General features: G+C 41.7%; 1 protein-coding gene and 1 long non-coding RNA gene across 2 annotated transcripts in view; one reads left to right on the top strand and one right to left on the bottom strand.

Annotated features, from left to right (window-relative positions):
* Positions 1–11157, top strand: part of LOC134587360 (uncharacterized) — a 748302-nt gene extending 737145 nt beyond the window's left edge. Inside the window, exon 8 of the long non-coding RNA XR_010086628.1 lies at positions 10727–11157. This is a non-coding gene — a long non-coding RNA (uncharacterized LOC134587360). The remainder of the gene's footprint in view (positions 1–10726) is intronic.
* Positions 1–24455, bottom strand: part of ACOXL (acyl-CoA oxidase like) — a 447901-nt gene that overhangs the window by 27681 nt on the left and 395765 nt on the right. The window lies entirely within an intron of this gene.

The following is a 24455-nucleotide window of genomic DNA, read 5'->3' as shown; positions in this document are numbered from 1 at the left end:
CCTTTATGCTACTAGCCAGGCAACACAACAAATGGATTCCCTTACGCTGGCCAGAAGAGGTACCTAGATTTTTGCAGAGACTCAGCTTACCGCCAACAGAGGTTGTTAATTGGATACTAGGCCCCGTCGATCATAGACAGGGCCCACAGACACCGGGACAACAGAGGAAACGCAGAGATGGGACAACAGAGGAGACGCAGAGATGGCACACCGAGGCGCCCACAGACAGCTCACACCGACTGACCCAGAAGAGTGAGGGCAAAGACCTTCCCCCCCCTCACCCTACCGGACAAGAGCAAGCCATATATGATCTACATGCACCAATCCAGAGGAAGATCCCATTGAGAGACCAGTGTTTCCCGGCCAACAGGACCCAGATAAGTACTGCTCACATTACACGAACAAGGAAAGGGCACTGACCTGGGCGCCCACACGGGGCCTCGGGGCACCCCTATGGTGTAGCATGGGGTCAGACTGGACACGCTACCCTGAATTGGGAGGGGGTCCAGGAGGGTGGGGAGATTGCCACAGGTCATGTTCACAGCAAGACTGGGGAATAACAACAACACGGCCAGGCGGGACACAATGCTTGGACACTGGTCTCAATAAGGTATACAAACTTTATGGCACACACAGCCTGTCAAATGGTGCATTGTCTTGGTCTTTGGGTGGGGGGAGAGAGGAACGGGGAGGGGGGAGAAGGGAACCGGACACCGAAGCAATACCACATTGACATAGGGAACAACTCAGATGGATTCAGAAAACACGAGAAAGGGGGCGCTGGGACTGGCGGGCCAGAGAAACGCTCTCATCTCCTACGGGACCTTAAACGCGCCAGAGAAACGCTCTCATCTCCTACGGGACCTTAAACACAGTCGGGTCTCTGTAGCCATGCTCCAAGAGACACACCTCAGAACGTCGGACACACAGACTGAAAAGCAGGAGCTACCCGACCAGCTATCACAGCACGCACCCCACTGCACGCAAAGTAGGAGTAGCGATACTCCTAGCAAACAGCGTCCAATTCACCCTATTAGACCAACTAACCGACCCGAATGGCAGATATCTCTTCATCAAGGGTACGATATCGCAGAAGACATACACATTCGCCACACTATACGCCCCTAACGCGAAACAAGCGATGTTCCTTTGTAGGACGATTTCGAAACTTGCCAACTTTACAGAAGGAGCGCTGGTCCTGGGTGGGGACTTTAATGCCCCCCTGGACCCTCAGTCCGACTCCTCAACGGGACCCAGCAGTATCCCCCACTCCGCAATAAGGACGATACGGAAGACCCTGAGAGACCTGAGACTGGTGGATACCTGGCGGACCTTGCACCCCTCTGATAGGGACTACACGCACTATTCGGTCATACACCGGAGATACTCGCGCATAGACTACCTCCTGATCCAACAAGAGGGCCTACAACGACTGCAGAAGGCGGAGATTCTCCCGACACCATGGTCGGATCACAGCGCAGTACACATGCTCTTAGACTCTCCCCTTTATAGGCCCACACGAACGGCATGGAGGTTGAATGAATCGCTACTAACGGACCCAGACGTGAGAACGGAACTGACGGAACATCTGCAAAATTATTTCGCCGAAAACAATACAGAAGATACATCGAAGATGACACTTTGGGAGGCCCATAAATGTGTACTCCGGGGACATTTCATAAGAATAGCATCACGCAAAAAAAAGGAAGCGCAACGAAACAAAGGATCTCACTGACAAAATAGCGACACTGGAAACACTTCATAAGCGAACACAATTAGAGACACAATACCGCACTCTATTGGACGTTAGACGACAACTCATGGAACTGGTAGCCAGAAAACACCACAGAAATACCAAGAGATCCAAAGCCTTCTTTTAAATACAAAGGAGGGAGATTGTTGGCACGCATGATCAGAAGCCAACAAGCTAGAGCTCAGGTACATGAACTGAGAACGACCAAGGGCACCCTCACACAACACCCAGAGGAAATTGCTGACAAATTCCGAGCGTACTATCAAAAATTGTACAACATCGCCCCAGCAAACCACAACATACATCGAGATGAACTTGCAGAGGCCACGACTCAATATCTACAAGGCTTCTGTCCCGACGCCCTATCGCCAGAGGAGGCAGACATGTTAGAGACCCCAATAACTGTGGACGAAATCCAAGCGACGATTAAATCAGCAAAACGGGGGAAAGCACCAGGACCAGATGGCCTATCCATAGGGTACTATAAAGAATTCAAGGAGATCCTAACCCCACATCTAATGACGGCCTTGAACCAACTTGCATATATTTGGCAAGATTCAATAGACGCCACGCAAACTCTGGGCAGCGATTCACCCATCACACAGACTCTGAAAACATGGACAAGCTTGAGAAGGAACCAACTTATATCGCCTTCGCCTAGCCCTCTGATCCCACTAACATTCAACAAAACAATTGGAGGGGGACTACCGCCATCCGCATGGCCAATAGATGGGGACGCAGACTACATCCCCCTGAGTACGGTTCTGAACAACACGGGGCTGCAGAGGCTACAGGAATGGTCAAACGTAGAAAGGCAGACATTTATGCACAGATTCCACTTTGCACAACTGAGGCACTTTTACCACAACATGCCAAACAGAGAAGGAGTACACAGGGAGACGACATGGTTCGAGCAACTTTGCCAGACGGAATCCAATGCAGTAGGCAGAGTATCAGACATCTACCAGAGATTGATCACGGGAAATCTCACTAGGAAGAATGCATTCAAAAGGCAATGGGAGGAGCTGACTGACAGAACATACACAGAGGACCAATGGGAACATATACTCCTCCTTCAACACAAAAGTTCCATAAGCACCAGATACCAGGAAGTAAATTTCAAGCTACTCTCTCATTGGTACAGGACCCCTGCCTTACTACATAGAATATTCCGGGGGACACCGGATACCTGTTGGAGATGCAAAGTACAGGCAGGAACACTGCGTCACATTTGGTGGGACTGCACACCGATCCAGGCATACTGGGCAGAAGTAAAACAGGAAATAGAGACAATCCTGGGGGACATTCCCGAACTCCTACACTTCGCTGAAAGCACAATATCCCAATATAAGAGATCGATATTACGACACCTGCTTAACGCAGCTAAGGCACTAATCCCGACCAGATGGAAGCAGACGCAACCACCCACTAAAGCAGAATGGCTACAGAGAATCGAGGAGATCCACTCAGCGGAGGCAAGATACGCAGAACTGATAGGAAAAAGCGAGAAACACACAGAACTATGGAGACCATGGTACACTTATATTTCACAAAACAGAACGTAGGAAGACACAACGCGATCCCTCGAGACCCAAGGGGATCCAGGGGTGCTGCAACATAGGGCAGAGTACGAACACTGAGGGACCTACCTCAAGCAGATACACGCACGACGCAAAGTACTAGCGCACGTTCAACACTCACAAGCTCCAAAAACACTAAAACACACAACTCTAGCAAAACGGGGAACAGTCAGTTACGTAAATAAATGGCAAAACTCATCTTCCAGGAGAAATGTCTTTACAAAAGTTAAATTAACTTACGATACTTGGGACCTGCGTGTCTGTCAACATTGTGGGCCTGTGAGCCCGTATGATCATTTGCATTAACATAGGGAGGGGAGAAAGGAGGGAGAGGAAGAGGAGGGGATAGAAAAAGAGAGAAAGGGGGAAAAACTACTCCTGCACAGGTGAATCGGGAGGTATGGGAGAAACTAAGCTTGGATAGAAATGAGTCTTGAAGCTGCTCATCCCTGACAAAGGGCGCACACGCTAAATGCACATATGGCAATTACAAATGTCACAAGACCTTCATGAATCAGACTAAGCAAAGGTCATGCAAGCTCGGACAAACACTCAATGTTGCATAACTGTTTCCGCACAGGTTGTACTTGTTATATGATAAGTATTACACTGATGGGGACCTGCGAGTCCCATGGTTATTGCTCAACCTTGTTATCACGAATAAAAATCGTATTTACAAAAAAAAGAAAAAAAAAAGGTTCAATTTAGAGATTGAGATACAATTATTTAAGGTAAATTACATCTGTTTGAAAGTGACACCAGTTTTTGTTTCATGCAGGCTCTGTCAATCATAGCCAGGGGAGGTGTGGCTAGGGCTGCATAAACAGAAACAACGTGATTTAACTCCTAAATGACAGTGAATTGAGCAGTTAAATTGCAGTGGAATGATCTATACACTAAAACTGCTTTATTTAGCTAAAGTAATTTAGACGACTATAGTGTTCCTTTAACCCCTTAAGGACACATGACATGTGTGACATGTCATGATTCCCTTTTATTCCAGAAGTTTGGTCCATAAGGGGTTTTTAAGGAAGTTTAGTGGAGCAATACTGCTCTGTGACCTAAATCTACACATACGTACCTACTGAATATAACTGAACATAAATTGGTTTTGCTATTGAGGTAGCACTCAACAGCCTCTAGAGGTGTGGGGATTTCAAAATGGGAACAATGACTGTCACAAACACAACTGTATTTTATATTATATATTTATATAGCGCCTTATCTATGGTGTGCAATAAAAGGATTAATTCAACCATAAGCAGTGTTTAATAAAACATTATTTATGGATGTAGTAAGCCTTGCTCCCCAACAGAATCAACATTAGCCGGTCTATAGATATAGAGTCGATGACACTGCCAGGTTGGGGGTTACACCTGCGGCTGTAATGTGCAATATTTTTGTATGTGCTGCATTTCAGAATTAAAGGCTGCGCATACACACTAAGTACCATAACCACTTCAAATCATTGATGTGATCGAGATGCTTTAACCCCTTAAGGACACATGACATGTGTGACATGTCATGATTCCCTTTTATTCCAGAAGTTTGGTCCTTAAGGGGTTAAATAACCCTTTAAACTAAAGAATATGAATCAGGGCAGAATATAAATAATAGAGACAGGGATATACATTAAATTGTGAATTGTTACAAATTCAAAGTTAATTCCGCATTTCATTTCAAGGTAGCTGAACTGAAATAGCCAACTTGGAGAACTTTTTTCCATTTTGAGTATTATGGCTTAGAATATAAAGTTGATGATTGTCGGAATTTACACTTTAGTGAAAATCCTTGTAGATATTTGACATTATAAACTGAGGAAGGTCAAGGGCAATGAGTTCAAACTGGATTAATGTGCCTAAATCTTTGTTGTTAATTGCATAACTGTGGTATTTACGAACCATTTCTCCAGAAAATACGTACATGGCCAGGTTGGTGTTAAGAGGAAGTTTGGTTTGGAAATCAAGACTTGTAAGTTTTAAATTAGTAATGACAAGCAGGGGATTTTTCAAAATTCTCATAACATGACTAAATAGGTTTGGTATCTCCTGTTCTAGCAAAATCCTTGGTTTACCAAATAAGAAAGTGTGTGCATTTTAAGTTTAGAATTATACTTCTATGCAAAACACCTGATTTGGTTATTTTGCCAATATTTGCAAAGAAATGGAATATAAAGAGTGATTTGGAAGATATATACCTCCCAAACAATTAGATATCAGGATTTTACTTGTCAGAAGGCCTTAATTGTCCTCTAGTAAGTGAGATATTAAAGTATCGCTGTGGGCAACTTAACTGCTACATCTTACTTAAGTGGTTATAGTGCCTGGAGGTCCCTTGCACTGTCTTTCCATTCAGTGTTAAACCATTTTTAATGTCTTAATGCTAAATGAGAGTCCCACAGCAGCCCCTCCCCTCTGTGTTGCTTGGGCTAATGAGGAAGCATTAGCCTGAGCAGCAACGATTGACTGTGATAGGAGTGTCAGCTGACAGCTTTCAGCCTATCATAGTGTCTATGGCTGGTATGACTTGGTATGGCTAAGAAAGTGTGTAAGCTGCTGGAAAATGGTTTAACACGGACTCGAGGGACAGCACCAGGCAACTCCAGGCACTATATCCAATTCAATGAGTCCCTTGAAGTGTCCCTTCAAGGCCATATTTAGGGAATTTAAGACTATGTTCCAAGAGGTTTTGGTTACATTGCAAAGAGGGACTCTGCTGTGGGGATCCTCCAAAGATTGAAATTGGAATTTTGTTTGCAAGTGTTAAGATCTCTCTCTTCATTATTGCCTGACACAAGTCATGAACTACCATTAGTTTAAAAAGTGATCATCCACAAAAAAAAATATGATATCACATACATCCATTCTCACTTATTTCCAATTATTCTCCTACTTTTTTTACTTGGATCCTACAATACATTAGCAATACTAATGTTGGGGTATTAGGCATGGCTTGCAATCTGCTCTCCAAGTTATCCCAAACATCTTACATTTTGTAGGGAGCCTCATGCTCATCTACAACCATCTTATCGTCATAAAGCTGGGCACCTATCCCAAAGCATGCAAACCGTTCCAGACTATTTTATTCTGACACAAAAAGTCCTCTGGTAAATTGCCAGGTAGGTGGCTTGATTCATCATTCTAGAGAAGATGCTTTCACTGCTCTATATTCTGCACCATTATCATAAGCTTGAACATGGAAAACCAGTTACTGAAAATCTAGATAAAATCTAGTATTGTCCTTCCACAGACAGTGTGAAGTTGATAGTGAGAGTTGCAACAAGATTCCAGGATATGCCTTTTATAAGTTACAAAACTGGGTCACAAAAGGGGGACTATAATTTGCTTTTAAGAACTTGGGCAATATGGAAGCATACTTGGGCAAATGATATCTACAAGCAGAAACTCACACCAACTACACATTATGCTTAAATATGGATCTAGTGGTTCAATTCTGAATCAAGTATCATAGAAGGGTGAATTATCACTGACTAGGTGTTATTACTGTTTTATATCTTTCAGATGATCACTTTAAGCTAGATATATGTTTATACTTTTAGATAGGTTTGGGTTTTTTTTGTTTTTTTTTAAATATGCTTAAAAAAACACAAAAAAAAACAAACAACAACCTAAAATGAAAGAATAAAAAAAACACAAAACCCAAACACTAAAATAATTGTTACTGCTAACACTAACTTAAATAGAGGCAAGTTTTAGAATCTTGTCACACAATCAAGTACAACGCTTGTAGTAGTGTGGCTATCTTTCCGTGTTTACTGGTCCCTGAGGAAGTCTCTAAGGAGAAGAAATGTCTGGACCTGATTTGCATTTTTTTTTATATAGTAAAATACATTTTTTACTTACCACTTTGCTGGATTTCCTGGCATGTGGAGAAAGAAGATTAGAGACACCAGGAAAGGCACTACCCCCCAAAATATAAGAGGGAGAGGGGCACCTGTTATGCGCAATCATTTCTTAATATCTTGTGTGTGCCATCCTATTTAGTGCACATTTATTCTATTCCACTATGCCATGTTTATTTGTATTTGAGGAAACAGCTGATATATAAATATATATATAGAACAATTCCAACTTTGCACTCCTACCTCCAGCCAAAATGATACCAGGTGCCAAGCCACACTGTTATGTAGAAAGTAGAAGATTGCCGGGCACTCCTGGATTTAATAACAATGATATTTATTGTCACGCGTAAACGTTTCAGTTCCTTGCTTAGAACTTTCATCAGGACACAAAAAACTTTTTTTGTGTCCTGATGAAAGTTCCAAGCTAGGAACTGAAACGTTGACTCGTGACAATAAATATCATTGTTATTAAATCCAGGAGTGCCGACAATCTTCTCTCTCTCTCTCTCTACACCCTGTTCCAAATTATTGTGCAAATTCTATTTAAGTGTCACAAAGATTAAATATTTTGTTTTTCAGTTTAACTCATGGATGGCATTGTGTCTCAGGGCTCTTTTGATAACTGAAAACAATCTCGGACACCTGTGATAATTAGATTGCCAGGTGAGCCCAATTTAAGGAAAAACTACTAAAGAAGGGTGTTCCACATTATTAAGCAGAGCACCATTTTCATGCAATATGGGGAAGAAAAAGGATCACTCTGCTGCCAAAAAGAGTGAAATAGTTAAATGCCTTGGACGAGGTATGAAAACATTAGATATTTCACGAAAACTTAAGCGTGATCATCGCACTATTAAGAGATTTGTGGCTGATTCAGAGCACAGACTGGTTCGTGCAGATAAAGGCACATTGAGGAAGATTTCTGCCAGATCCATGCATCGGATCAAGAGAGCAGTTGCTAAAATACCATTACATAGCAGCAAACATATATTTAAAGCTGCTGGTGCCTCTGGAGTCCCACGGACATCAAGGTGTAGAGTCCTCCAGATTCTTGCAACTGTGCATAAACCTTCTATTCGGCCACCACTAACCAATGCTCACAAGCAGAAACGGCTGCATTGGACAGAAAAATACATGAAGACTAATTTTAAAACGGTCCTGTTCACTGATGAGTGCCGTGCAAACCTGGATGGTCCAGATGGATGGAGTAGTGGATGGTTGGTGGACGGCCACCCTGTTCCAACAAGGCTGCGATGTCAGCAAGGCGGTGGCAGAGTCATGTGTTGGGCCGGAATCATGGGAAGAGAGTTGGTTGGCCCCTTTGGGGTCCCTGAAGCTGTAAAGATGACCTCTGCAAAGAAGTCCAGCACCTTGCCATACGAAACGCGTTTGATTTATTCCTTGTGTACTTTTTATACTTATATTTGTTTATTTTGATTTTTTGCTGTTTCTATATCGTTGCTCCTGGACTCCTACTGTGGATATTTTGACAACATCATCCAGGAGTCCCATGATTATTTGGAGACACGCTGTTTTTATATCTTCTATGTGTAAGTGCGACCAATAAATGTGTCTTATATAATTTTATAACAATCTTCACCATATTTGATTTCCTTTATTTTACATACTTGATTGGAAGATACTTCAACTCATATCCATTACAGTACCCCTGAGTGGGTGAAAGGCCTGATTTCTCATTCGTTTGTGAGTGCATCCATATTTCCACTTATTCACATTTTAATGCTATACTATTTTACGCTATGTTAGCTATTTGATTTTTCCACACAGAGTATATCCTCGGATATTCTACCCGAATACAGGTTATTCTATTCTATATATATATATATATATATATATATATATATATATATATATATATATATATATATATATATATACACGTATTCTGGGTGGTTTCCACTTTTCTTGTATATTTGCATATTTTCTTAGGTGGTTGTGAAGTACACCTGGGATCACTTCCAGTTATACGTTTTTACACCTTTAGTGTATATACTCTTCTTTTGTTTTTACACAATTAAGGAAAGGGTAATTGCTATTCAGTTGGCCACCACTGAGCAATACCTTTTCTCCCTCCCAATAACACAAGTGGAGAAGACAGTAGATAGTTGCCAAGCCACCACCTTTGGTTAATGGTGAAGTCCTGCAGACCCCATCATGTTTTGAAATCACTCTCTGCTGTGCATTGTGTGGTGTGATAAAACTGCTGGGTCTCTCAAGATCAATGCTGGGGTCTCATTTACCCTGTACATGTTTTATTTGTTCAATTTGCCCTTTTAGCACTACAGAAGAGGTACAGGTGTAGATACACATGCCCCATCAGGCTGAGCCAAGTCATCTGACTAGCTTTCCCCATTGGAGGGACCACACACTTTAATAGTTGTACATATTTAAACCAGATAAACTACTATCATGTCTTCTAAATAAATGCAGAATTGTGATTTTTACTCTTTCCTATATAGAGCAATTTTGTGTCATTCAGAGGCAATCTGGATGTATTGCTACTTACAAAAGGAAATAAATCCCATTTTGGCACAACAATGCAGCATCACCAGAAAAAAAAGCACAACTAATACGGACTGCATGTCACATTTAAAGAGATTTACTGAAAATATATTAAAACATTGTTACTGGATGGCTACCTTTAAGGCTTTTATAGCTGATTATTGTAACAATTTAATGAATACACCCCTAAAGGTACACCCCAAGATAGAGCTGGTTTATTTTGGCAAGTTCAATGTACTTACTATATAATTATGTTTTCAAGAATAGTTCACATTGTAAAGTGCTCCTGCCATGCAGAAATGACATTAAATGTTTACATTATATTATCAAATATACAATTAACATTTTATTGCTCAATTTTGGTTTTATCGGTTACCATAACATAACCCAAACCATGACATAAGTACAGCAACATTCCACTGGACCCCACGGATAAAGATGTATGTAAAAACAAAATGTGTGTTTGCGTATCAATATGAATTGTGTGTGTAAGTATACCTCTGTGTGCGCACATGAATTTGAGTGTGTGTGTATGAATGTAAGCATCTGTCTAATGAATGTTTGGATGTGTGTATATGAATGTGCGGGTCTTTCGGAGTATGAGTATGTGTGTGTTTCATTTTTCTACCAAAACGGTGTTCGTTGCATCACAGAGACACAACAATTTTTTTTCGCAGTTTGTTGGCCACATGGCCCATATTGTGATTGTATAGTAGGAACTGTGAGAAAGAATTTGAGGCATTTCCTACATCCACAGTGATGGCCATGGTGGAAGGGGCACGTTCATTCTTCAGATTAGTGTATTGTGTTATATCTATCTGAAGCTAACATTGTCACCTACACGAGTGTACCCCTATAATATTAGAGTGAATATTAAGTCTACATAGAAATAATTTATTCCAAATCTCTGTATTTTATTCAATGTATCTTAAATTTTAAAATAAATGCCACATTTTGCAGTATGCGTAAAAATCTAATGGGATTCCCTATTTGTTTGTTTTTTTCCAGTTTGCCACCACCACTGGTTTAAAGAATGTTTGTTGGTGAAGTCAGTCCTGGAAGGTTCCTTATCTCCTGAAACCAGAGAGCACCTTTACGGTTTTACCTACCACCAACAGCTTTTAGTTGGGCAATATGATACGATGCCTGAATATGACACAAGGACTGTTTATGTCTAAGGCTTATGCTCTACTACAAAATGAGACTTTCCATCCTTATTGGATCACTTCAGGAAAGACCAGGAAACAATCATTCCCACAAATATTCCACAGCAAAGTTCAATGTCCATGAATGTCCATTGAATGCAACTAATCAGGTACCAGTCCATCTATCCTGGAATCAATATTGTTGACCCAATTCCAGTATCCCCAGTTTATGCTATGTAAACGGATATTTACTCTGCTTATAAAGACTAATTAAGACTCTTCAAAACAGTATATCATTCCCTGTTGTTACAAAAACATTTTATTAAAACAAAATTCTTTGGTTTGAACTTGTCTTAATATTATAATTGGGGAACTAACCAATAATAAAAGGCTTTTCTCATAACATCAAAATGATCTGTACACCACAGCATATGGAACCCAACTTAAGTGCATTTTAGAGTTTTTATTTCCTTGTATCTATGCCATATTATCGCTTTAGTTTTTCAAATACGTACACATGCCAATTTAATACTAGAATAGCTCACAGCAAGCAAACAATAGAATACATGTATATCTTTCCTTATTAAACACTCTGGGCACTAACCCGACTTCTATATCTGCATATCCACACCAAATACTTAGAATAAACTGCTTGACAAAACTATTCACCAAAGTGAGAATTATTGGAAATTGAAAGAGAACTTCAAGTTTAACGCCGAACTATTTGATCTGGAATAATTCTTCAACTCTATGCTTTCAGTTCAGCAGTTTTGCCTCAAATTTAAAATTCACTTTGAATTACCAACAATTCTCACGTTCGTAAATACCCACTCCTTCACTTATCACTAATGGTCTACCTGTTGGCAGGGCCAGATTAAGAGCCCAGTGGGCCTGGTGCTGACAATTATGATGGGCCTAATTACAGAATCTTATTGACCAAAAACACTAAAACAGTCATACCTCCCAAGCGTCATGTATCTGATGGAGATGGTGTTGGAGGAAAACTCAAAGGATGCAGCTATAAGAAAACACATACTCTGCTAATCTCTCTTTAATTTATGCTTTCATCTTTCAAATAAATCCATACCCCCTAACAGCAGTGTCCAGTGAAGCAGAAAGTCAATGGGCGAGGTAAAAGGGTGGGCCACTGACGCGAATCACGTGACCAGAACTGCCAAAAAGGGGTGAACATACCCAAAAAGGGGGCATGTCTGTCCAAAGAATTTGAAGGCCAGCCTGGCATCAGTGTCCCTATGTATCAGTGTCCCCATGTTGCCCAGTGTCCCCATGTCTCAGTGTGTCCCATGTCACTAGGATACTAAGGGACATTGAGAGACATGGGGACACTGAGAGACTCGGGGACCCTGAGACTCTTGGGGACACTGGGAGACTTGGGGGCACTGAGACACTTGGGGACACTGGGAGAAATGGGGGCACTTGTGGATACAGACATGGGGACACTGGGAGACATGGAGACACTGGGAGACATGGGGACACTGGGAGAAATAGTATCAGAGACATGGGGACACAGAGACATGGGGACACAGACACTGGGAGACATGGGGACACAGACATTTGTGGACACTGGGAGAAATGGGGTCACAGACACGGGACACTGAGAGACATGGGAACACAGACACTGGGAGACTAGGGGACACTGGGAGACATGGGGACACTGAGACACTAGGGTCACTGGCATGGGGACACAGACACTTGGGGACAATGGGAGGCATAGGGGGACTTGTGGACATAGACATGGGGACACTGAGAGACATGGGGACACAGACATTTGGGGACATTGGGAGACATGGGAACACTGAGACACTAGGGACACTGGCTGGGATACATGGGGACACTGAGACACTAGGGACACTTGCTGGGAGACATGTGGACACTGGGAGACATGGGGACACAGACATTTGGGGACACTGGGAGACATGGGGACACTGGTAGAAATGGGGACACTGGGAGACAGTAGAACAGAGACATTGGGACACTGGGAGACTAGGAGACACTGGGACACTAGGGGACACTGAGACACTAGGGGCACTGGCTGGTAGACATGGGGACACTGAGAGACATGGAGACACTGTGTCCCTAGTGTATCCGTGCCCCAATGTGTCTCCCTATGTCTCACAGGGTCCCCATGTGTCTCAGCGTCCCCATGACTCACAGTGTCCCCAAGTGTCTCAGTGTCCCTATGTTTCCCAGTGTCCCCAAGTGTCTCAGTGTCCCCTAGTGTCCCAGTGACCCCATGTCTCCCTGCTGCCTTTCCCTCTATCCTTCACTTACCTGAGCTGTAGTCTGTCTCTGCAGGCTGGGAGCTGCTGTCTGGACTCTCTGTGCTGTGTAGCTGCTCCCCCGTGGATCAGTGAGTAGAGCTGTAACTTCCTATCCCTGCCTCTCTCCATACACAGTGACCCCTACTGGCCGGTACTGGTATTGTAGAGTAATATCCGTTTATACTGAGAAAAAATTTGCATTTGTATTGCCGGTATTACTGCAAAACCATCACGGCCAGGCGGCCTTAAATACCGGCTGTGCTTTAAAATACAACTCAGGTGGCAAACCTAAGAGTAGTGTGAAAAGAAAATGTTAAAAAAAAAAAAACCTTTTTTTTTTAAATGGGCCTATTCCATGGGCCTGGAGCTGCAGCTCCATCAGCCCCTATGTTAATCCGGCCCTGCCTGTTGGGGTCAACTTCATTTTATGTATGCATCTCAGCCAATGAAAAATCTTGTTGGACTGAACGGATGGCAAAACTGCCCCACAACCAAGGTCCTCTTATTGTATGTCCCCTTTCCCATTAACATGGCTTTGAAATAGAATGCAGAGGATAAAAGGATGGGGACGGTATAGCACATCAGAGGTGATTGGAAGGACCACAGGGGCCTGACAAAGCCAGGTGGCAAATCATCTGTAAACACTTTGGCCAGGAGACAAAGTCAGGGAGTGCTTGCAATTGACGTGCTGCTTAACACAATATACAGTTTAGTGGAGAAACATCTAGTTAAAGTAAATATGAAAATATTGGAGGTAAACAAGAGTGTCCGAAATGGCCTTTGTATAATGGGCATTCCAACAGGTAGGCTGAGAACTTAAAGAGACAAATCAAATGGAATTTAATTTCACCTAGATAAGCAAACATCTTAACTCCGATGGTATAAAGACACAGATATTAGGTTTCTTGATGAATAGTATGTATCTGTGTTTTAGCTAGAGTTAGTGATTGCTAAAATGTTTCAAAGTTAATAAATCTAGTTGTACATATATAGGTGAATTTCCATGCATCGTGTTAAAGGGTTAAATTATATATATATATATATAATGTACAAAATACACAATCCAGCGCACTCGCCTATTCACTAAACAATGATTTCAAATCTCACAGATTGTAATAGTTTTATTTAAAAACACCTCACCTAGGCAAAAAATAATAGGGTAGGGGTTTAGTTACATTATATGATCGTTTATTGCATAAGCCTGCCACAACGTCAATGTATTTCCAATTGTATTGCCAATGTATTTCTTGGCAGGTTCTTCTCTAGCAGCCTAATGACTGCACTTATGAGATCAATCTACTTAGGAACTACTTCCTCCTTAGACTCTAAACAGGATCCTGGAATGAGGCACCTGTGACAGGGAGGGGTGCAAAACCAAAGAGTTGGCCTGGACTCCCAAATATGTAAATGAAAGCATGAGTGCAGCCTTCTTGGTTTTATATATATAGCCAAGAGGGCTGCACACACCTGAACATGCACACATTACAGGGTGCTACGTGGGCTAAGTCATATAGCATAAATGATCCAGCGCATTCACTACACAGCAATTTCAAAGCTCACAGTATGTAATAGTTTTTTACATTTTTTTTTAACAAAACCTAAATATGACACCCATGTTACTAAATATTTATAATTAGCTTAGCCATATTTGAAAACACTCTTTCCTGACCAGAGGACTCTGATTTTTGACATTGACCATATTTCTCGTGATCGGTTTCAAAACTCATGTGGTTCCTTGACTGTCATTTAAATAGTACAGCAAGCAGCTGACTCATACTAGCCGAATTACACATGATAAGACATAGTCGCAGCTTTACTGGATAAAGACGGTGTCTACATTTTGCACATGAATTGCACTTCCCTTTTCTTTGTACCGAATCACTGAATCAAACAGTAAAACACTGCACGTTACTTGAAAACTACAAAGCTAAGAAAGATGGCATCATGTATATTCAAAATACATAAAAGAGACTTCGCTTCTTAACATACCACAGAAATAGAATACCCCAGACTTTATACAGTAAAATCATATTTTATTTTTAAGACTGTTCAGTAAATCTGAACCACAGAAATAATACAAATTAATATACCGGAATGTGGCCATTTAAAAAATACACCGAGGGGGGCGGGGCCTGGCTAAGAGAAACGGACGCACAAAGCAACAGCTCCTGAGACTAAACGCAATTAATGCGGATTTTACCAAAAAGGCACCCTTATTGGGCTCTTAAAAAGCTGATACTGGGCAGCGGACACCGAGACCATCCTAAAGACACCCCACAAGCGGAGATACTGCCCAGCGCCGAAATGCGGCCTACACACGCGGGCGGCGCGGGAGAGACGGCCGCTCTCCCGTCGCTTGCCTATCCGGCACACACTCTGCTGGGCCCACGTTCCCCCCCCTATGGACCGGCGGGGGTCATCCCGGTCCAATCTCCTCAGGGACACAGAACCCCGCGAGCACACGCGACCGCACTCACCCCTCATCCGGAAACCAAGAAGGCGGCTGCCGACCAGGCTCCTAGGCCTCCACTCACTCAACCGGCGCAACTGACAAGCGAGCTCCCCCACGAGGACCGCATAGCAGCGGCCTTCGACCTTTTTTGGACCCGGTGGTGGACCAGACTGACACAGGTCCAAACAGCCACAAAGGTCCCTCAACTGTCTACCGCCATGCCTGCACACGCACCGGCTCTGACCCACACAGTCAGACCACAGACCGGCAAAAAGCAGCAAGGGGCACAGGGGGCTCTGCCCAAACTTAGAGACCGCAGACCACGCATCAGACGCCGCCGGCCCAGGTCCCGACGTGTCCGGAGAGCTATTCAACGCGGTCCGCAGCTGTGCAAACCACAGAGGCGCATGCGAGAGGCCTATGCTCAGCCTGCAGCAGAAGAAGCCTCTTTAAAATATCTGCCCCTCTCCCACCAGCAGGGATACCTAACCGCAACCAGCATCTGGAAGGACCCTGGCGGAGCAATATGGCAAGGCCCAAGCGAGGTACAGTTTTGCAACCTACCAAAAGACAATAACTCACATGATACACGGCAATATGCTGAGAGCTGGGGCGGACCGGGAGACCACACAAGATGCAACTGCCGCAGACATCGAGCCGACGTCCGTCTCCAGATCGAGACTTCGACAAGCCACAGAGATCGGATGCCAAACCAAGGGATAGGGTGAACCTCCAACAATGTACTACCTGTGGGGCGCATTTCGGGTGCTGCCTCGCATTTATCCCAGTGACTGATGTGCATTATCCCTTGCCTGGACTGTTTATTCTGCTTTGCCGATTCAGTTAAATACCCATGTAGTCCTGTTGGTACCTAGTAGCTCTGAGCCTAGACACATAATCAGCCCTAGCATAATTTTGCTTATTTGATCTTGGGGAACAGACTCTGAATAATGTTAACTCTTTGGTATAACTTGGTTTTCCTTCTTCATATGATAGAAACATATCATTGCATCTTAAGCTTAAACGCCAGACTAATGCTACCGTGTCTTTAATAATTTAATCTGAATGTCAATGCTTCAGCAGTGTTTAAATAGAGTGCTAATCATTACTTTATGCAGGTCACATCTATTACCTATTTGTGAAACGTTGAATGTTAGAAATTGTCAAGACCTGCAGCAAACGTGTTAAAATAGCTTGTTTACCTTTATAATTAAAAAAAATGTGCAGAGACCAAACTGTCATACAAATGTACAACTATGTCAGAACTATGCTTGCATATGCTGTCGTGGCAGTGTAAGATGCATTGTTATTACTTGCACACAAAAATAAAGAATTTAAAAAAAAAAAAAAAAAAATACACTGAAACGTACATTACTCTTTCTTCAAGATGAATGCAGCCTCTGAGCTACTTGTAGTAAATTAGAAAATATTCTGGCAATGGAACTGGGTGACACAACTGGTTTAAAATGGAACTGCCACTTTCCTGAAAACGACACAATTATCTATGATATCATCAGTCCTGCACAGCCAGGGCACACTGTGCAAACAACTAAGAGAAATAGAATCATAGCTTACCGGTACTTTCTCTTCTGTATGGTGTGCTTTCTCTATGCTCACCGCCAGGGCTTACAACAATGACTGACAGGGAGCCAAGACCAAGTCCAGTCCAGTTATTAGTATTGCCATTTATATAGCACCAACAGAGCGCTTTACAATACTATAAGAGGGGGGATTTAATTATAAATAGGACAATTACAAGAAAACTTACAGGAACGATAGGTTAAAGTGGACCCTGCTCAAACGAGCTTACAGTCTTATAGGAGTTGCAGGATAGATGTGAATTTCTACATTCATTTTTATTTTTTCACACCTCACAAATATTTGTTAAATATTGTAACCAGAATATTAACAATCCTGGTAAGTGTCAGTTCCCCTTTAAATATAATAATAATATATTAAGTTCCCATACTCATCTCTATGTGGATAAAGGAAATATGAGCCAGCTATCTTTAATCGGATTAGGAGAGATTTTCCTTTGAAAGTCAGTTTAAATGCGGAGCATTTACAACTATTTATATAGCGCCCACATATTCTGCGGAAACCAAACAAACATTTAATTCTAACAAAAGATGGATAACATGGAAGAGCAGTAGGTAGGTGCCCAAATGAGCTCACAATCTACATATAGGATCTGCTGTGTTGTGACATCATGTAGCATTCATAATGCTGGCAGCTTATTTATAATTTTTTTTATTAATAAAATGTGAATCAGTAGGATAATAATATATTTTCTTTAATAATAATTGCAATATTAATGTTTATTTATTGAAATCAAAGTTCAGCTTTTTAAAAATACTATCTGAAAATCCACAAGTAAGATGTCCAAAAAAAGAGATTGGACAATATTACTTCCATTTCGAACACCATAATCACTGCACTATGCAGCAGCGTATCAAGGCACTTACAACTGCCTGGGATGAATTATTAGCCATATGTAGAGACAATCCACATTTAGAATATGTCCCAGCAGGTATTAGTACCACATGTTCTCCAGACCAAGCTTTCATGTCTCTTTTAAAAAAAATAAAGACACTCAAACGTTGTAGCATTAACCTGTGACTCATCTTTCCGATTTAGTTCCCATGAAGCCAAGGCCACTTCTGGCGCAGTAATTGACAAGTGAAATGAAGAAAGGGAGTTGAACAATGGAGAGGGAAGCTTGATAGACTTCAGTTCTAGTGAGAGAATTTACCCAAACATGCTTAAACTGCACACTGCTTTGTTTCCTAACTCCCCAAAGAGGGATTAACCTTTATTATCCTAAGAAATGCCATATGTGGCTTTCCTCTTTGGAAATGCTTTAGAGGGAAAATAAATTAGTTAAAAAAAAAAAAAAAGTTCTCAATGATGAAATTAAAAAGAGGGAGTTTAAACAATAGAGTGTAGATAACAGAAATAACAAAGCCTGGTTAAAGGATGTCAGTAGTATCCCCAGTAAACTCTTCTAAACTGGCCACTGATTAGGCAATTACTTGGCCATGCAAGATTTAAAGTGGAACGGTCATTATTCTGAAAGTTACTTATGTTCTCAGCCAAATAAACACTATTGAAGGTATTAAAAAAGCTATTAAAACACAGTTACCTTTGTCAAGGTCATCTGCAGGCAGTTTTACTGCAACACCAAGGCTTCTTACTTAAAACTATCGCAAACATGACAGACTCCAGACACATTAAACACGAACGTAAACTACGTGTGAAGTGTTCCTTTAAGAAATCTTCACTTATGTATTTCAACTCAGAATGTCTGGTAATGTGACTTACAAACAAGTGTCAAACAAATACATTTTTAGTTAAAGGAACACTATGGGCGTTTGGAATAACAATGTGGACTGGGTGTCGCTGCTAGGGTCTCTATGTAACCCTCTTATAACAGATCTGTCACTAATTACTATTCACTCAAAAACTGACTGAATTTCAAATTTAAAGTGAAAATAGCTGATCTGAAAAAAATCTTTAACTCAGCTAAGTTTTCAGTTATAGGGACACTATAGTCACCAGAACAACTACAGCTTCATTCAGTGGTTTTGGTGTTTAATCTAATGTAAACAATGTATTTTTAAGGAAATGGCAGTGTTTACATTGCTGCCTAGCTAACACCTATGGTGGCCTTCACTCAGACAGCCACTAGAGGTACTTCCTGGGTCAGTATTGCACAACGTGCAGCGCTGATGTTCACTGTCTCCACGTTCTGCATGGAGGTGTTTAGCTTTCCCCATAGAGTGCATGCAGTCAATGCATTGCTATGAGGAGATGATGATTGGAGCAGTGCGCCGTTTTGCAGAGCATGAGTAATAGCCTCCCAATGCTTTCCTATGAGAAAGCATTGGATTGGCTGAGATCATGAAGTTTGATGATCTTAGCTAAGGGGACAAAACTTAGCTGCGACCGGACCTTGGTGGCGCTGAAAAAAAAATGAGCAAACCACCTTTTTAACCGGAGTTAAGGAGGGGCTGGGGACCTAAACAGCTATTTAGACCTACGGTGTCAGGAATACACATTTGTATTCCTGACACTACAGTGTTCCTTTAAATTTGAAATTCACTTTGAATTCACTTGGAATTCTCACTTTAATAAATAACCCTCTAGGAGTGGTTTTACGTATTCCTAGGTGTCAGAGCTAAATAATAGGATCTGCTATTTTGGCTTAAATTCTTAGATTTGGTTTTCAATTCATTACAATTTTGTGTTAAATGAGAAAAAAAATTGTCTTAATTTTGTCCTAAAAAAATTGATTATTATTTATAGCAAATTTCTTTAATCGCTACTGTGGTTCATTGTCTTTGTATGTACTCTGCACAGTGAGAATAAAGTTAAAGCCGAATCTATCACTGAATGAATGGGGAATTCCATTTTATAATGGGATCTTAAAGGGGAACTGTCACTTCTCTGGAATTTACACATTTTAATTAAACACTGATATATCGTCTATAACAGGGGTAGGCAACCTACGGCACTAGTGCCATGCACGGCACTCGAGGTGTCTTTGCACGGCACTCAAGGCTGCTAGAGCCAAATATGCTCTGGTCTATCAGGAGTCCCAGTAAAACTTCAGATATCTGCTAATACAAAGAGGTGGTGAAGGACAATCCTCAAATTTATGCATTGCAGCACGTAGAGGAAGTGATCTCAGATCTGTAGTAGAGCAGCCTGCAGCTGCTGTTGCAGCTCCTGTCTTTGACCTGTACCTGGCCAGCCTGGTCCCCACTGGAACCCAGGGAAGTCACCAATACTGCTAGATATACACAGAAATGCAGAATAACCCTCCCCTCATACAAATAATACGAACAGCCCACAAACAAACATACACACAATCCGCCCAAACGTAACAATCCACATACATGCACACAAACCCACATGCAGCCTCTCACATGCTATACACCAAACAGCCCCCACACATACACACACTACCAAACACACAATGTGACATATCCATCCACACACAATTCCACAAGCAGCCCCCATACACAGCCCACATTCATAAGTATCATACACGATAGCATAAACTAATAATGAACATATACAATATAATAGCTCCTATACGCACAAATACAACAATACAAAGCAATCACAGGAAAAATAACAAAAGCAGAATACGTCAGCATACACACCTCAATTTAAAAAAATAGGACCGGCACGCTACGGGACATCACACTCCTATATCGGCACAGTGCTGCTAAAAGGTTGCCTACCCCTGGTCTATAACATGCATAGGCAACCTTCAGCACTGCAGATGTTTTGGACTACACCTACCATGATGCTTTGCCAGAATTATGGGTGTAAGAGCATTATGGGGGATGTAGTCCACAACATCTGGAGTGCCAAAGGTTGCCTATCCGTGATCTATAACTTCTGTCATCCTTTACATGCTACCATTTCGTTTAAATTTATATTAAAGATGTAGCAATTGATATTGTAATCCAGGGTGAACATTGGAAGTGAAGAAGAGAGAATTATATACATTGTTTCATTTGACCTCTTCTCGTATGTTTTACAATGAAGACTGCCAGGTGCAAAGGACAGAGCTTTTAAAGGGATACTATAAGTGCCAGGAATACAAACCTGTATGCCTGACACTATAGTCCCCTCTGCCTCCCACCTCTCTCAGAACCCCCTCTCCCCCGCTTATGGGTGGGTAAATAAAGAGTTAAAAATGTTTTTATTTACATACCTGATCCAAGCACCGATGTCCCTCGGCACTGGGTTGCAGCTCCGCCTCCTCAGATGACCCTTGACAATTCGGCGGTAATGCGCATGCGCAGTGAGTGCCGCGCGCAGATTGGACCTCCCCACAGGAAAATATTGAATCAATTATGCAGAGCGTGAGGACGTCCAATGTCAGTTACCAGACCAAAAGTCCGTTAACAGCCAGGAAGCTCCTCCAGTCAGTGGTGTATTTTAGTATTGTGCAGCCCTAGTCATGACGAAACTTGGACAACCCCCTTAATCTAAATTTGCTTCCTGATTAAGAACCCACCCCTTCCTATTTAGACTTATTTTCATACTCCTTTTAAAGGGGTACTATAGTGCCATAAAAGTTTTCCTGGCATTTTAGTATCCTATAGTGCCCCCTGCCCTCCTCCTCCCCCTGGCACTAAAGGTGTGAAATCCAGCACCAATGCTGGGTCAGGCTCCTCCTCCGCGCTTACATTAGACTTCCCCATAGGAAAGCATTATATCAATTCTTTCTTATGGGTATTTAACAGACGCTGGATGGACAGCGTGAGGACATCCAGCATCAGTTAGGCAACTTTTGGTCGCCTAACCACCCAGAAGGAGTTAACCCCTCAAGGTAATTATTGCAGTTTCTGAGAAACTGCAATAATTAAACTTTCAACACACACTCTGACAGACACACACACACACACACACACACACAATGACAAACACAGACGTCACTGACAGACAGAGACTCACTGATTTGGCACACACATATTCCCCAACAGACACACACTGGCAGATATGCACTGACAGACACACACACTCAGACGTCACTAACCGACACCGACTCACTGATCTGACACACACGCTCACACTGACAGACACACAAACACTGACACACTCATTGAAAGACAAACATTGACAGTCACAAACAGACTCAATGACAAACAGACTCACTAATTTGATAGACACACACACACTTATACACTGACAGACACTAATTAATATTATAATACTTTTACATTTTTCACTCAGCCTTCCTACGTGTCGTTGGGGGTCCAGTGGAGCTGCTGTGAGAGCGGCTGTGTTAGAATCAAAGGCGGTGAGGCAGCTGTAATCTCCCTGCTCTGCTCCTTTGCGCCTAGTGGGCCATCTACTGATGCCGGGAGCCAGAACTACGTCATATTATGTTTTTAACTCTTAATAAAATAATACTTAGTGTCTCTTCACAGTGTGCTATTTTTTTATTTTTTTCATGGGTTTCAAAAGAGTTATTGTTGTATAAGTGAAAGAATGGTTTACATTTCTATTTAAGTTTCTTTTAGAAGTTTTCTTAGTATCTCAGTCAGAACGTAAATCAGCTGCCCCTGCCGTGTAACCTATCCAATATCTGAGGTAAACCTAAGGGATTAACAAGTCACATTTTAAGAAAAAGGAAGAGGGTCTAGTTACTGTAATTGACAAACCTTTAGTTCAATAACAGGAGACATGTAGAATGTTTTTGCCAGGTTCAGAAAGCAGCCGGAGGTTGTTAGTGAATACCTATAGATGATTATCTGAAATATGGGTGTCACCAGAATGTCAGACACTGGTTGAGAGCAGTCAGCGGATTCTCTCAGCCACTGAATGATGACCGCTGTGGCTTTCATCACTGGACCATCAGTTAGCATCCGAGCACAGCACAGATCCTGGTAAGGGGGGCAAACTGTGAGCCTCATTTCCAAGAAACCGGGCCAGGATACTCCGGGCATCTTAAACACAACATCTTACTATGTAAGCTCTGCAACTGCAATAAAGTCACCATTTTGGAGTTGGATTCCAGTTTGGGGGACCATAGAGAAGCTCAAAAACACTTGTCAATAATGAATGAGCGGAGACTCCTACACCTGTTTATACACTTAACAGAGGTATTCACTAACGTGGGAATAGTCAGGAATTTTAAATGAATTCAAGGTGAATTTTAGACCAAAACAGCCAAACTAAAAGTATTAATGCTTTGAAGAATTTTCCGATTCAGTTATTTTGTCCTTAAATTTGAGATTCAGTTTGAATTCCCCATATTTCTCATGTTGCTAAATAACCCTGTAAACGGTTAATTGATGGGATTTCACACACAGTGAGTATCATATTTTCTGCTAAAAAAAAAAAATACAAACAGCTACATGAGGCCTTTTTTCAATGTGGCAATTTTTGTATAACATTTGAAAATTCGAATTGAATTGAATTAGCAACAATTCACACCGGAGCGAATACCTACCAGTGAGCAGTGTATGTTCTTGAGTACTAATAGGTTTTAGTTCAGCTAGAGCGGTCAGGTAAGTAGATTACCCAATGTTATTGGTATAAGCAACACAAAGTTTAAGAGACTGTTGATCTACAGTCCTATAGACTGTAAGCTCGTCTGAGCAGGGCCCTCTTTAACCTTTTGTTCCTGTACGTTTGATAATTTACCTTTGATAATTTTGTAAAGCGTTACGGAATATGCAGGCGCTGTATAAATACCAGTAATAATAATAAGGTATTTCTGTGCCTTCACAACACATATACTAAAATGTTCTTAACCATTTTTAGCACTGTAGGAAGGACAAGGCCCCTGCAGGGGGAGCTCCACCCAACACACAGCTTGTGCAGCTTGATACTCGAGAATTGTAAATGTATTCTCAATTATGAGGAAGTGTGCTTGAAACAAAAGCTAAACTACGGCAATATCTGTGATGGGAGACATCTAAACACCACAGACACAGATTAATATGTTAAACATAATATCAAAATCTTGTCCACAAACCCTGCATGTTAGGATTTAGAGTTTAAGGGTGGACGGCTAAGGGTGATGTGCTCATATTTCTATGATGTGAAATATAGAAATCATTTAGGAATTACATGTATATACACACACACTATATATATATATATACATACACCAAGCCTGCAAACATTTATATAGTATGATGTTGTCTGTTATATAAAGGATAAAGAGCAACCACTACCATTACTTTAAAAAGATAGCTTCTGGTTCTCTGTGAGCTAACCCTGGAGAGACAGGGCTTAGCTCACTGGCTTAAAGTGATCCGCTGACTCTATCAGCCAATAAGCTAGTCCTGCAATGCAGAGTTTCGCTTAGGAGAACGTATAGAGGCTCA

This window comes from Pelobates fuscus, chromosome 2 (genome assembly GCF_036172605.1).
Source record: "Pelobates fuscus isolate aPelFus1 chromosome 2, aPelFus1.pri, whole genome shotgun sequence".
Lineage (NCBI taxonomy): Eukaryota > Metazoa > Chordata > Amphibia > Anura > Pelobatidae > Pelobates > Pelobates fuscus.
Note: the sequence above shows the minus strand (reverse complement) of the source record. Positions and strands in the feature narration are given on the sequence as shown.